The sequence below is a fragment of the Uranotaenia lowii genome, unplaced genomic scaffold (assembly GCF_029784155.1).
Source record: "Uranotaenia lowii strain MFRU-FL unplaced genomic scaffold, ASM2978415v1 HiC_scaffold_747, whole genome shotgun sequence".
Lineage (NCBI taxonomy): Eukaryota > Metazoa > Arthropoda > Insecta > Diptera > Culicidae > Uranotaenia > Uranotaenia lowii.
This window is the reverse complement of record NW_026598697.1, coordinates 12109-25000: the sequence shown is the minus strand read 5'-3', so window position 1 is coordinate 25000 and position 12892 is coordinate 12109. Positions and strand designations below refer to the sequence as shown.

The window sequence follows — 12892 nt, the reverse complement described above, 5'->3', positions numbered from 1 at the left end:
TTAAAATTTCAAGTTGAAATTCTAATTTTTTCTATTGAAATCTAATGACTGATCTTCTGATATTTTTTCTTCTAAAGCTCTTAAAACAGAATCAGTTGAACCTTATTCATGATAAGCTATCTGATATTTTATTTCGGTTCTCATATTGAATACTGAAACAATTGGATACCTTTAATTTTTTTTTGCAAGGATTTTCACCCGTTTGGATGATTCATCCAGAGGTTACCTTTAACATTTTTATTAGAATGCGCTGAGTTCTAGATTATAAGTCCTATCTCAAAAATGCATGTTTTTATTCCATTTTTTATGTAATGTAAACAAGAATCACACAAAAACTTGTTCTCTTGTTACATCTTCTGTCTTCTGTGCGTTTTTCAATAAATAAACCGAATAAAATGGTGCCATCTTTTTTCTGGCATTTTTCCCGCATGGGACAATTTCCGATTTTCAAAAGTTAAAATTGAGCTAAATATTAAAAGAAAATATTTTCGCAACCAAAAAAAATAAGTTCTTCGAGGCCATGTCGTTTGTCAGAAATTAGATTTTTGAACTTACGTTTTTGACAGTTTTTCGACGCAAACAAAATATTTTATTTTATTTTTAAATGTTTTATTAATCAAATGAAAATTTGAAGTATGGTTATGATTATTTTTGATTTTTGAGGTACTGTAAACTAAATTGAAAACAGCTGAAAACAGTAAAGTCACGTAAAAAAAATTCTTATTGTTCAATCTATTTAAAAACTACCATTGATCATTAGATTTTTGTAAAAATAGCTTTTTAGTAAATTTGTCGACCGAGGTAAGACTTCATGGCTGAAAAACTGAATTCATATCTTTCGTTTAACCTTCTATTGAAATTAATTTTTCAAATAATCCGATATTTTATTCGGACTCTTCAAATTAAATCCCGCAGTGTGAACGTGTTTGAAAGATTTCTGCTAATTTTTCAAGTTTCGTTTCAGTATAACGTGTTTTTCTGAAAAAAAATGAGCTCCTGATGCCGATTCGAACTTAGTCAATTCTGGACAAGTGTATAATTCCAGTTATAAGATGATGATAAGCTTAAATCTTAGTTTTTAAGATGTGGATTCAATTGCGGAATGTCTGATTTCAACATTTGAATTTACATCACAATTCTATTTTATTTTTTTTTAATTGAATTTTTATATTTCTTCATTCAGTTTTTCAAGTTCTATTTTTTTTTATCAGATATTCGCAAAGAAAGTTCATAATGGTAAAAATCTTTAATTAATTAACGCTATGAAATTTAACGTATTAAAACTTCACAGTTGTGAAACGTTTATGTAATTTAAAAACATTTTTATGTTCACTGTAGTGCACAATATGCTTGAGCAAAGAAATAAGCTAAGTTTGTGGTCGAGACATTACGATTTTTCACATATTCTTGACTTTTCCCGGCATTTTACTCATTAATATGAAATATCGACATTTTACACTCCTCTTAAATGGTTAACAATTCTGGAATAAACGACTTTAGATTGTAAACTTTCTGAGAGAAAGTTCAGTCATGATGAAATGAATGTATTTTAGGAATTCATAGTATCTAATAATCCATAACAAATTTTCCCGGTTTTGATTTGAAATTCCCGGTTTTCCCGGTTCGCTGGCCACCCTGTGTTCCGTCAATTCCGCCCACGCTTCCGACCGGCAAGCCAAGCCGAAAATCCGACCGAAGCTTTACGACAGGCCCAGGTTGGTTGATGGGACGACGACGACGATTTGCAAACACCGTACAGTCAAAAGCCTTTTGAAAATCAGAACAAAGACAAAAGGAGACAGGAAATAAGAGGTGGAAGGGTCAGTAAGCACTTGACACCTCTTGGTACCTTCCTTGGTCTGATGATGATGGCTTCCGGAGTCAGATGGAAAAAAAATGATGTTCCTGTCCAGGAGTTTCTTTGTTTTTCGGGACACTCACTGGATCAATTAAAAAAAAAAATATTCTAAAGTGCATGGTCTACAATCCAGAGTACAGCTCACAGTTCAGAGTTCAGAGTCTAAGGTCTAGAATCTATAGGAACTCGAATCCGGAATCCCGGTTTAAGAGGCTGTCCAGAGTCCCGAGTTTCATGTCATGAATCTCAATTATAGAGTTTTGAGTTCCGAGTCATGGGTCCAGTTTGAAGAAGTCCAATTCCGACTCCAAAGCCCAGTGTTAATTGTCAAGTGTACAAAGTCACTTATTCAGAGTCCAGTTCAAAGTTCAGAGTCCAAAGTCCCGAGTCAGATTTAATATTGTACATTTGGAATTTGCAGTTTTGGAACAAAGTCCAAGAAAAACAGAGTCCAAAGTCCCGAATCTCGATTCCAGAGTCTAATAATCTATTTCTAATATGCAGAGTCCAGTTCACAATTCACAGTTCAGAGTCACGAGTTTCGATTTTCGTGTGGAGAATTCCAAATTCCAAGTCCTGAGTTCAATTTTCAAAGCTGTATTCTAGAGTGCATGGTGTAGAGTCAAATTGAGAGTCCACAGTTCTCAGCTTAGATTACTGAGTCCAATGATTAGTGCAAACGATGCGGTGTACAGCTCACAGTTTGGAGGTCTAAGGTGCAATATCCATAGGAACTCGAAAGCAGAGTCTCGGTTTCAGAGCCTGTCTAGAGTCCCGAGTTTCATATCCTGAATCACAATAATAGAGTTCTGAGTTCCGTGTCGTGTGTTCGATTTGAGGAAATCCGAAATTTCGACTACAAAGCCCAGGGATCATTGAAAGTTCCGAGTTCAAAGTCTCGAGTCAGATTTAAGATTGTAGAATCAGAATTTTCAGTACTTGGACAAAGCCCAAGAAATCCAGAGTCCAAAGTCCCGAATCTCGAGTCTAGTTTTTAATGATCGATGTCTAATATGCAGAGTCTAGTGCAGAGTTCAGAGTTTAGAGAGAAGAGTCTAGATTTCAGAGTCTAGAATGTAGAGTCTAGTTTCCAGAGTTCAACTCAAAGTCTAGAGTTCCGAGTTTCATTTCGATTCCAGAATTTAGGGTTCCAAGCCCTGTGACCTGATCCCAGAGTATACAGTTAAGAATCCAGAGTCCAGCCTAGAAACCACAGTCCAGAATCCATAGTCCAGAGTCCGGAGTTCAATGGACAAAGTCCAGAATCAAATGCTGAGTATTTGTGCCCAGTTCACAGTTTAGAGTTCGGAGTCTACAGATCAGAGATAAGAGTTAAGAGTCCAGAGTCTGTTTAGGATCCAGTTAAGTCTCCACAGTCCCGAGTTTCGAGTTCTAAATCCTGAGTCCAGAGTTCAAAGTTCCGAGTCCTGAGTCCAGTTTCAAGAGTCGAAAGTCCAGGGTACAGAATCCAGCATTGTAAACGTTTTCAAAATGTTCAGAGTCTAAAGTCGAGAGTCACATTCAAGATTTCAGATTCAGGTGCGGATTTCAGACAAGTTCCAAGGAGCTGAGAGAGTCTAGAATCGAGAGTCCAGCTCAGAGACCAGGGTTCAGAGTTTAGATTTCAGAGCACAAACTGAAGAACTTAATGGTCAGTGTCCTGAGTACAGAGTAAAGAGTCCAATGATTAGAAATTTGGAATTCAGTGTTCAGTTTACAGTTCAGTGTTCGAAGTCTTGAGGCCAGAGTCTAGAGACCAGGGTCCAAAATCAGTTCAGGGTGCCGAGTCCATGGTTTAGTTTCCAGAGTCTTTTCAAATTCCACTTCAGAGCCCACAGTTTCGAGTCTGGAGTCTTGAATCCCAAGTCCAGAGTTCTGAGTTCCTGTTTTCTTAGTCTAGATTTCGGATCCAGAGTTTAGTTCAGAGACCAGAGTCTCGAATCCTGAGCCGAGAGTCAAGATTCGCGAGTCCAGAGTAAAGGTTACAGAGTCCAGGGATTATTGTAAACGTGCAGAGTCATGTTTTTATTTCCGAATCCCAAGACCAGTTTCACATTTTAGATTTCAGCATCAAATGCGGATTTTGATCAAGTTCCAAGGAACCCAGGGTCAAGTCAAGTTGCATGTTCAGTGGCTAATTCCAGTGTCGAAAGTTTAGAAGGCAAATTCCAGCCCAGAGTCCAGGAATAAAATGACAAAAATTATAAAAAATGACAAAATATGACAAAAACCACAAAAATGACAAAAACCACAAAAAAGACAATTATGTCGAAAATGAAAAAAAAATACAAAAATGCCAAAATAACGAAAATGACAAAAATAGCGAAAATAACGAAAATGAAACGAATGGAAAAAATGACAAAAATTCCAAAAGGCCAAAAAGGAAAAAAAATTAAAAAACCCCAAAAATGTCGAAAATGACAAAAGTGAAACCAATGACAAAATTAACAAAAATGAAACAATGACAAAATTGACAAAAAATGACAAAAAATGACAAAAATGCCAAAAATGAAAAAATAAAACAAAAAAAATGACAAAAATGCCAAAAAATGCAAAAAGGAGAAAATTGACAAAATTGATATTAATAACAAAAATGCAAAAAATGACAGAAATGACAAAAACGCCAGAAATGCCAAAAATAACGGATATGACGAAACCACAAAAACGTCTAAAATGTCAGAAATGCCAAAAATAACAAAAATGACAAAAATACCAAATGCTAAGAATGACAAAAATGCAAACAATAAGAAAAATGATAAAATTGCCAAAAATAACTAAAATGACAAAAATTGACAAAATTAATAATAATAAAAAAAATGCCAAACATGAAAAAATAACAAAAATGCAAAAAGACCAAAAATGACAAAAATGACAAAAATAACAAAAATGAAAAACGCTAAAAATGTCAAAAACGACAAAAATTACAGAAAATGACAAAAATGCCAACAATAAGAAAATGACAAATTTGCCCAAGAATGACTAAAAAGCCAAAAATAAAAACCATTACAAAAATGCCGAAAATGAAAAAAACGACGTAAATGACAAAATTGTCAAGAATAACACAAACGACAAATATGACAAAAATGACAAGAAATTACAAATATTACAAGAAATTACAAAAATGACGAAATTAATAAAAATGACAAAAATGACAACAAAGCCAAAAATGACAAAAAATACAAAAAATGACAAAAAAGACAACAATGCCAAAAATTACAAAATTCCAAAATCGAAAAATATAACAAAAATGGCAAAAATGCCAAAAATGATAAAAATGGCAAAGATGTCAAAAAAGACAAATGACAATATGACAATAATGACAAAATTTGTCAAAAACGACAAAAATAATAAGGCAAAAATGCCAAAAATGACAATTTGACAAAAATGGCGAAAACGTCAAAATGCAGAAAAACTTAAATGACAAGTCCAGAACAAGGTTGCCGGAAAAATTATAAATTATTGACAAGAAAATATGTTTAATTCTATGATTTAACCCCAAAGATCTGTGGCGGTTTTCCGTGATTCTTGTTCTATGTTTTTCATTAAAATCAAAACAAAGTCAAGAATCAAGAGTCGAAAATTAAGTTCAGAGTTCAAGTCTGGAGTCCAGAGTCCCGTATTTATTGTTCCAAACCCGAATTTCTTAGTCCTGTTTCCACACTCCATTTTTTAAGTATTTCTTAAAAAGACACACACCGTCTTAGCCGATTTAGGCTTACAGACTGAATAAATGACATGGACAACTTAAGATTAACATTTAATACCCAGTACCGAGATGGGAATCGAACCCATGCCATCAGTGGACCGTCCTACCACGCTAACCACTCGACCACGCTAACCACTCGAAACTAAATATTTATTTATTTTTTTACAAAATCAAACAAATGTCGTTTCCAAAAATATTTCTGATATTTGTTCCAAAACTTTCTTTAAAGCAGAAGAAAAGCTTATGAAATCTCTCCTTATCCTAGTTGCTACGTACCATATGCCAGGAGTTTTTTTTAAATGTAACTCAATTTAGATTAAGAGACCACCAATTCAGAACGTTAATAGCGCCCACAGAAGTGCTGAGAAGAGCAGCAGCTCTCCGATGACAACTAACCGCATTTAGTTGAATTCGCTTTCCTATTTATATGTCGGTTGGGTACTATCATCGGTGGTTTAAAGCGAGGAAAAAATCGTGACCCATTTTAGCTTGTCGGTTCCGCTCTAATGAGGATTATTAAAAAGTTTCACACGTATTAGAAAGAACATTGCACACGTTACCACCTTCTTTTTTTCTTGTCTTTTTTTTTTGCTTAAATACGCGGACGATGCGAAAAGCTCGCATCCGCTGAATGTTCCCTGCTGTTGGAGCTTGCAGGAAGATGGGATCCAAGGAGCAGGAACAAGAGAGTCAAACAAAAAAAACTCAAATAACATTATCACCGTTCGCTCCGGTGTGTCTCCTCTTTTCAGGGGTGTGGAAATGTTCCGCAGTAGAAATCCAATTGAGACATTCGGGAGGTTTGTTCGGTGCGGGAATTACCTAATCTGTAAAACGGAAATGAGGCGCACATCGGGTTAGCGAAATACTTCGGTTGCTTGCGGAAAAACCTTCTTGTTTTGGAAAATTTATAAATACTACCAACTGTAAAACTAGCAAAGAGGAACCTTATCTTGATTATTTTAAAATTTGAATTGATTTTACCGAGTTAAATAAACAACTTCACTCACAGTGCGGGTGCGGAAAAGCAATTTTTATTAGATGGAAAGATACGCACGCAGTGCAGCCATCACATCATTTCTACGTTCTGAAAATTGGAGCCCAGCATCCAAACCAGGAGGGGTTGGCGGATGATGGAAGGATTATTGAAGCTCTTAACACCTTCTGTTTTTTTTCGTTCGTTCATTCTGTTTTGTCAGGACCATTTCTTATACAATATATTCCATTCCATCTTGTGCGAAAGTGGGCTCTTGCTGCCAGCTTCCAAGGTTAAATCGAGAAAAGGTTCCCACCAACAACGTTTCATTAATTTTGGAGTTAATAAAGCGATTTTCGTAGGGGTTGCTGGCTGGATCCTCGCCACATTCTCCCTCCACCCCACCAAAAGATACGACCTTCGGTTTCGGCTTTCGTGTACGATTCCAACGAAAATATTCCTTGAGTTGTGTCTATAATGGGATTCCGGTAGCTGCCGAAAAGATTGTTTTCGCCGGAAGGCTCGTTAGAACCAAAGCGGAACATCAAGAGCCTCCACCTCCGCTCGTTTTAGGCCGTAACGTCCTTTTGGTAAAGCTTGAAAAGGGACACCGATTTGCAGCTAGCTAGCTGCTATCCTTTCTTGGGTATTTAAGTATTTTGTCTCTCCGCTGTATTCTTTTAATTAGATCCGTCTATCATCAACGTTCACTCTCACTGTGGGAAGAGAACCGAGGCACCACCGGTCGGGGTCGACTGAAATAATTGAGACTGATATAATGTGACATATCTGGGGTGGAAAATTTTGAAAGTATAAATGTCTTGCTCTGGAGCCGCCCCCATAATTCCACTTCAAGGAAACGTCTTATCAAATTCATATTACCATCTCAGCTTTTATCGCTCCTTTTAGTAGTATTGCCATTTTTATCTAACCTCGGATACGATGCGAGAAAAAAATGATACAGCTTCGTGTGATATGTTAGCAAGCATTGTCACACGCAATAGGAACTTGCTACGGAAGTAGGTATCATATCACATCATAATCATACAGCCATCAACTCGCCATCCCGTCGTCGTCGTCGTCCTCAGTTTATATCCATCCATGGAGCGCACATAAAATATCATAGCCGGAAAGTTCTAACGACCATCATTCGTGACTTAACACAAAGGGCAGCAGCAGCGTGGCGAGGCGTATCAAGGATTCAACCCGATTAGCGTTGCCAGAGACGGAATCTTACTAATCAATTGCTTTAATATTTTAATAGTTTTATTTATAGGCCTTCCAACAGCAGCAATAAAATTCCGTTCAACATGACATGTAAGCTAGAAACTCAACATACAGAAACAATTTGCGATGGAATTTTGTCTAATCGCAGAAGGCCACGAATCTGAGGTTGTCATCAACTTACTTTGTTCGTTCTAAGATAGTTTTAGAAGGTATGCTCAATTATGACATCTACCTTGACGATCATGACTGAATCTGTAGTCTTACAATCCGACTGGACGTAGCACGTGGAAAATTATATGTTCTTATCTAAAGCATAAAAACGCTTAAGTGTTCAACGGAATTGCAGTTGACGAATGACTTGAAAAGGCTTAAAATATCGGTAAATAGCTTTATTATTAAATGTGTATTTTAAACTGGTAATCTGAATTGACTCAACACTCTTTCAATAGTAAATGTCACTCATTTAAATGTTCATAAAGCATCTTGAGATTGATTTTAAGTAACGGTGGTCTAGAAATAAAAACAATAAAAAATCTTTTAAAAAAATATAAAATTTACAAAAACCTAATATCCTATATTTCTTCGAATGTAATTTTGATTCTTGTTTTGTGATTGCTTGTCATTAATGTCAATAATGTCAATTTTGGCTCCTAAGCAAAAAAAAAATCATTCCTAAAATTATTATCATTCTGTCAGATATTTATATTTCACTAGCTGACTCGGTGTGCTTTGCTACACCTTCTAAAGTTTATGGAAATTTAATAAAATAGTTTAATTCTTACTTTATTAAAAATTCTTATCTGTTCAACTGTCCTACGATTTGATTTCCAATCATTATTTTGTATCTAAAATTGAGACTCTACTCTGTGTTTATTTATTCATAAGTGTCGTAACCTTTTATCAATTTTCACTTAAAACTCTAAACCAATTCGTAATATAAATATGATATCTGAATACATCTCATTTTACTTTTCTTTCAATTTCTAATTTATTTTTAATCAAAACTTTGTTTCTTAAGCTTTTGGTTCTAAAATGTTGTTCATGTAGTGAAATTTCGATTGTATCTAGTTTTTTTTCTCACAATCTCGTCGGAAATTGAGTTTGTTGTGTTATTGATTGCATTTTCGAATGGATGTTACCGTTTTCAATTTATTGAATTGGGAATAATCAATATAATTCAAAATTTCAGCCTCATTGAACGGAACAAAATGGTGTCGTGCAAATTTAAACTCACATTCATAATGCGCTTAAAACGCGAATCATGTCTTTTTCTGTAATGACTTTTATATATCCACTTAGGGCATCCGCAGCAATCGCGAGTATAGTGAAAATGCTCACACGCCACCATCACTCTGATACCGCACCGGGGGTTACTATATGGATGAGCAAAATAGGGCCGTTGCCGTCGGGACCGACAAAGTCACCAAATTTGCTCACAAGAAAGGGGCGAGAGCAAACATGCACTGAAAAAAATCTACCGTTTAATGCTTAGTTAAACAAACGACTTTCAGCGTGTGAAGTTTGTTGACATTTAAATTTTGCGCATCGGGTCGAACCGTCCTATACTGCCCACAGAATACCGGCCGTAGTGGAACCGGCAGATTCGTTTGCTGTCGGTGTTTTCGCTTGCTGCATTCGCTGCAATAAAGGATCTTCCAGCTTAAAAGGCGACGTTGCACAGGAAGAGCGGAAATTGTCCCAATCAAGGTGTATCTCCCAGGGTTAACAACAACGAAACTCCGAACCAGAATCGAGGCCCTCATCAACAACACAATCAATCTTCGAACCAGCACAGGGCCCCGGGGGATCAGAATCAATTCAGTGGTGGCTTTAACCAGGTTACGCTCCTTCAGATGCTAGCGAGCCTGCAGGGAATGTTGGAAGCGAATATGCAAACGCTAATTACCACAGGTCCATCAACAGCACAAGATGAACAAATCGCATCAAGGCCAGCATCAACAGCAGAGAATTTGATCGACAAGTTCCGTCACGTAAAGTTGGATTGCCTGGGTATCCCGACGCGAGAGTGGAACATTCGATTCAGTTTCTACCCGATCTACGACGATGGTTATTCATCGCAACATTCAATGATCGATAAGTATTTTGATGTATTTTAAATTGAAAATATATGTTTCAAAAATTCAGAATAAAAATTTACGATATTAAAAAGTTGATTTTTTTTGTTTATTCTGATGTTCAATCAATTCTTTATTTAATTTTAGGATACCCGCAGCATTCATAAAAGCACAAATACCTAACTGGAATAATCTATGCAAAGTGATGTATACAAATGGAAAACATGCTAATATCTGTATCTGTAAAAGTGCTATTAAAATTGTTATTAAAACATTTTCACAAATATTATCTGCCGCTACACATAAGGCACCTGACGAATTTTAAAGCGTTCCGAATATGGAAGGTGAAAAGCGGAAAGCGATGATTTTTTGCTGGAATAACCTATCTAGTGGTTCGAAGATGTTTTAGTTGAATAATAAAATAGTTTTTTTGTTATATAATTCCTCATACTGTGCGGATCCCGATTTTCTATGACCAGCTCGTCGATAATGGCCAAAACATCCGCCGAGGTGTCTTTGGAGATCGAACCGCTACGGCATTTTGTTTACCGAACCCGCTGGAGCAGCAGCGAACTTTATGCGTTGTCTAGCTTGTTGGACTAGAAATCCATCAGCCGAAGGTACTTGTTAAACCGCAGTGCCATGTGAGCCTGTGATTTAAGTAAGAGAATTTTTTAGATTTTCTTGAAATCTGCTTCTACTATGGCTTATTACACTTCCAATAGGAGATTTTTATTACCTGGTAGATCAGAGCCAGCTCAAAGATGACTCCCTCGGTGAAGATTGGGTTCAACCGTAGATCCAAACGGCGTATTGGTCGCTTCCTGATGAGGAGCATAAAAACGAGAATGCATAAAATACGCTTAAACCGGGGAATTATGGAACACGGTCTCTTATCTCGCTGCACCAAAGCGGCCGGGTCCGCCTCACTGAAGTCGAAGTCTGTGACCAGCGGCGAAAACCTCCTACTTGATGATGGGACTCCACAGCAGCTGGCCTAGTTGGCGCAGGTTCTGCTGGCTTTGATTCCGGCTGCTGCTGCTCGGAAGTTTCGGCTGCAACCTCCACCGGACCAGGTTGTTGGTCGGTTGAAGCTGGCCCTGCTGGAGCTGAACGGCATAAACCCCCAGGATGTCTACTATGACGTCTCGGATAGGAGCTGAACGAGCTGAATTTTTCGATATACCATTCAAAAAATCACCATCAATCGAATTTTAAGCGAAAACACTCACGGCTCAGAAAACTTACTCGATCCGTATAATTTTTTATCAAGATTTTCTGCTAATGTTTTCTCAGTGCAATGCTAAATGTAAAAATAATTAAAGCTACCGCCTGGTGCGCGAAAGGATGTGTATCCTAAAACCGGGCCGCTGAAATGAGCAAAACCGGGCCGCGTATACTCACTTATTGGTGCGTTTGCTCTTACCATCCTACTGACTGCGCCATTTGTCGTAACCTTTTATCAATTTTCACTAAAAACTAAATTGCCGCGTACATTAGAACACCCCGTCCGCGATAAAATTCGTTAATAAACTGAATTCTTATAATCCGTCCTTTTCCGACTTCGGGTTTGAATCTATCCTTCTCAGTCAGACCAATGCGATGTTTTTTTATACCCTTTTGGCTTCTCTAGAGTGCCTATAAGAAGAGTGACGACAATGTCAAAATTGGAATACACTCTAGGGCGTTATAACCCAAAACCAAGTTGGAATGCCGCAAAATCGGATGAAACTGGCTCCCGACGAAAATGAGTTTGAGGGGGTTTTCCCAAACTTGAGAATAAACGTCATTCTCACAACTTAATTTTGGGGCATGTCATTCGGGAGGGATTTTTGGTTTCAAGAACCGCTTATTAAAAGGGAGTATACATTTTTAATGAATATTTTTTTTAATTTATGATCAATATATTTATTTTATTAAAAAAAAATTGTTTCAATCGTGTGACCATGGCATGCAGGAATTATACTTTTTTCACATATCGAGAACGCAACTTAATAAAACCAGACTTTTTGCCATCGGAAGGCACAATATTTTCGCCGGTCCGGAGAGAAAGAGTACTGCCAACGAACGTAATTGATCGAAAATTTCGGATTGATCTGAACGATGGATCCGGTCATTCAGCTGGAACCTCATGGATCTAAAATGAAACAGTGAGAAGGCTTAAAAAAGTATATAATGATAAATACGAATAGTATTTAGCTCACCTTCGTAGTAACCGGAACTGCTGAATCGTTTCCAAAACATCGGTTATGGTTCGTGTGTTTTCTCATGCAACAGAGACTATTTTGGATATAAACAAATGTTTTTTGGTGCTCCGGATTACAGTAAATGGACGTTTCCATTGGCGAATACATTCTTCCTCCCCCCGACTTCCGGTCAGTTATTTTTGTTCCATTTTTAGGTTAGATTGCTCATTATTCCAAATCCGCCTGAAGCAAATGCAACAGATGAGCTGGACACGTCTGGAAAATTCTGTTTTAGAATAAAAATTTATATAATTAAATCAAAATTACCTTACGATCCAATCCAATCCAGACATTTTTTTCCAAAGTGACCGACTTGTGTTTGGGAACAAAACGAAACTAACTGAAAACAAAGGGAAATTTTTTTGGGGTATTCAGTTCGAGCTTCGAACTTTGATTTTGGTATATTGACAGCAGCCCAAAATTAAGAAAGACATCCGAACTTTGTTTTGATGCGCTGGCGTTCTTATTTTTGGGTTGTTTTGATTCTGAGTGTAAGCGATGAGCTGTCAGTGTCATTCCAAACGAACAAATGACCTGTCAAATTCAGCCTTCTCAGGCAAGGAATATTTAAAGAAGGTAGTGTCGAGGCAGCCCTGCTTTAGTATTAGTACACACTGCGACGTCACAATCACGAAAAATCTGTTAATTTACTAGGAAATTTGCCTTTTTCATTGATAATTTGAAGAATTTTCTGGAAATGTTCCACTTTTAATACCTGTTATTCTAGAAGGATTCTTGTTCTTCAAGATTGGTACGAAAAAAGTTGGATTTTCGAGTAATTTTTGTATGAAATAGACCATCGAA

The 12892-nt window shown here is 36.9% G+C and overlaps 1 long non-coding RNA gene across 1 annotated transcript; it reads right to left on the bottom strand.

Annotated features, from left to right (window-relative positions):
• Positions 1–11514: 11514 nt before the first annotated feature.
• LOC129760737 (uncharacterized) lies at positions 11515–12581 on the bottom strand. The gene is made up of 2 exons (XR_008740381.1): positions 12047–12581; positions 11515–11979 (listed from the first exon to the last, which is right to left on the bottom strand). It is a non-coding gene; the product is annotated as an uncharacterized LOC129760737 (long non-coding RNA).
• Between the last annotated feature and the right edge of the window lie 311 nt (positions 12582–12892).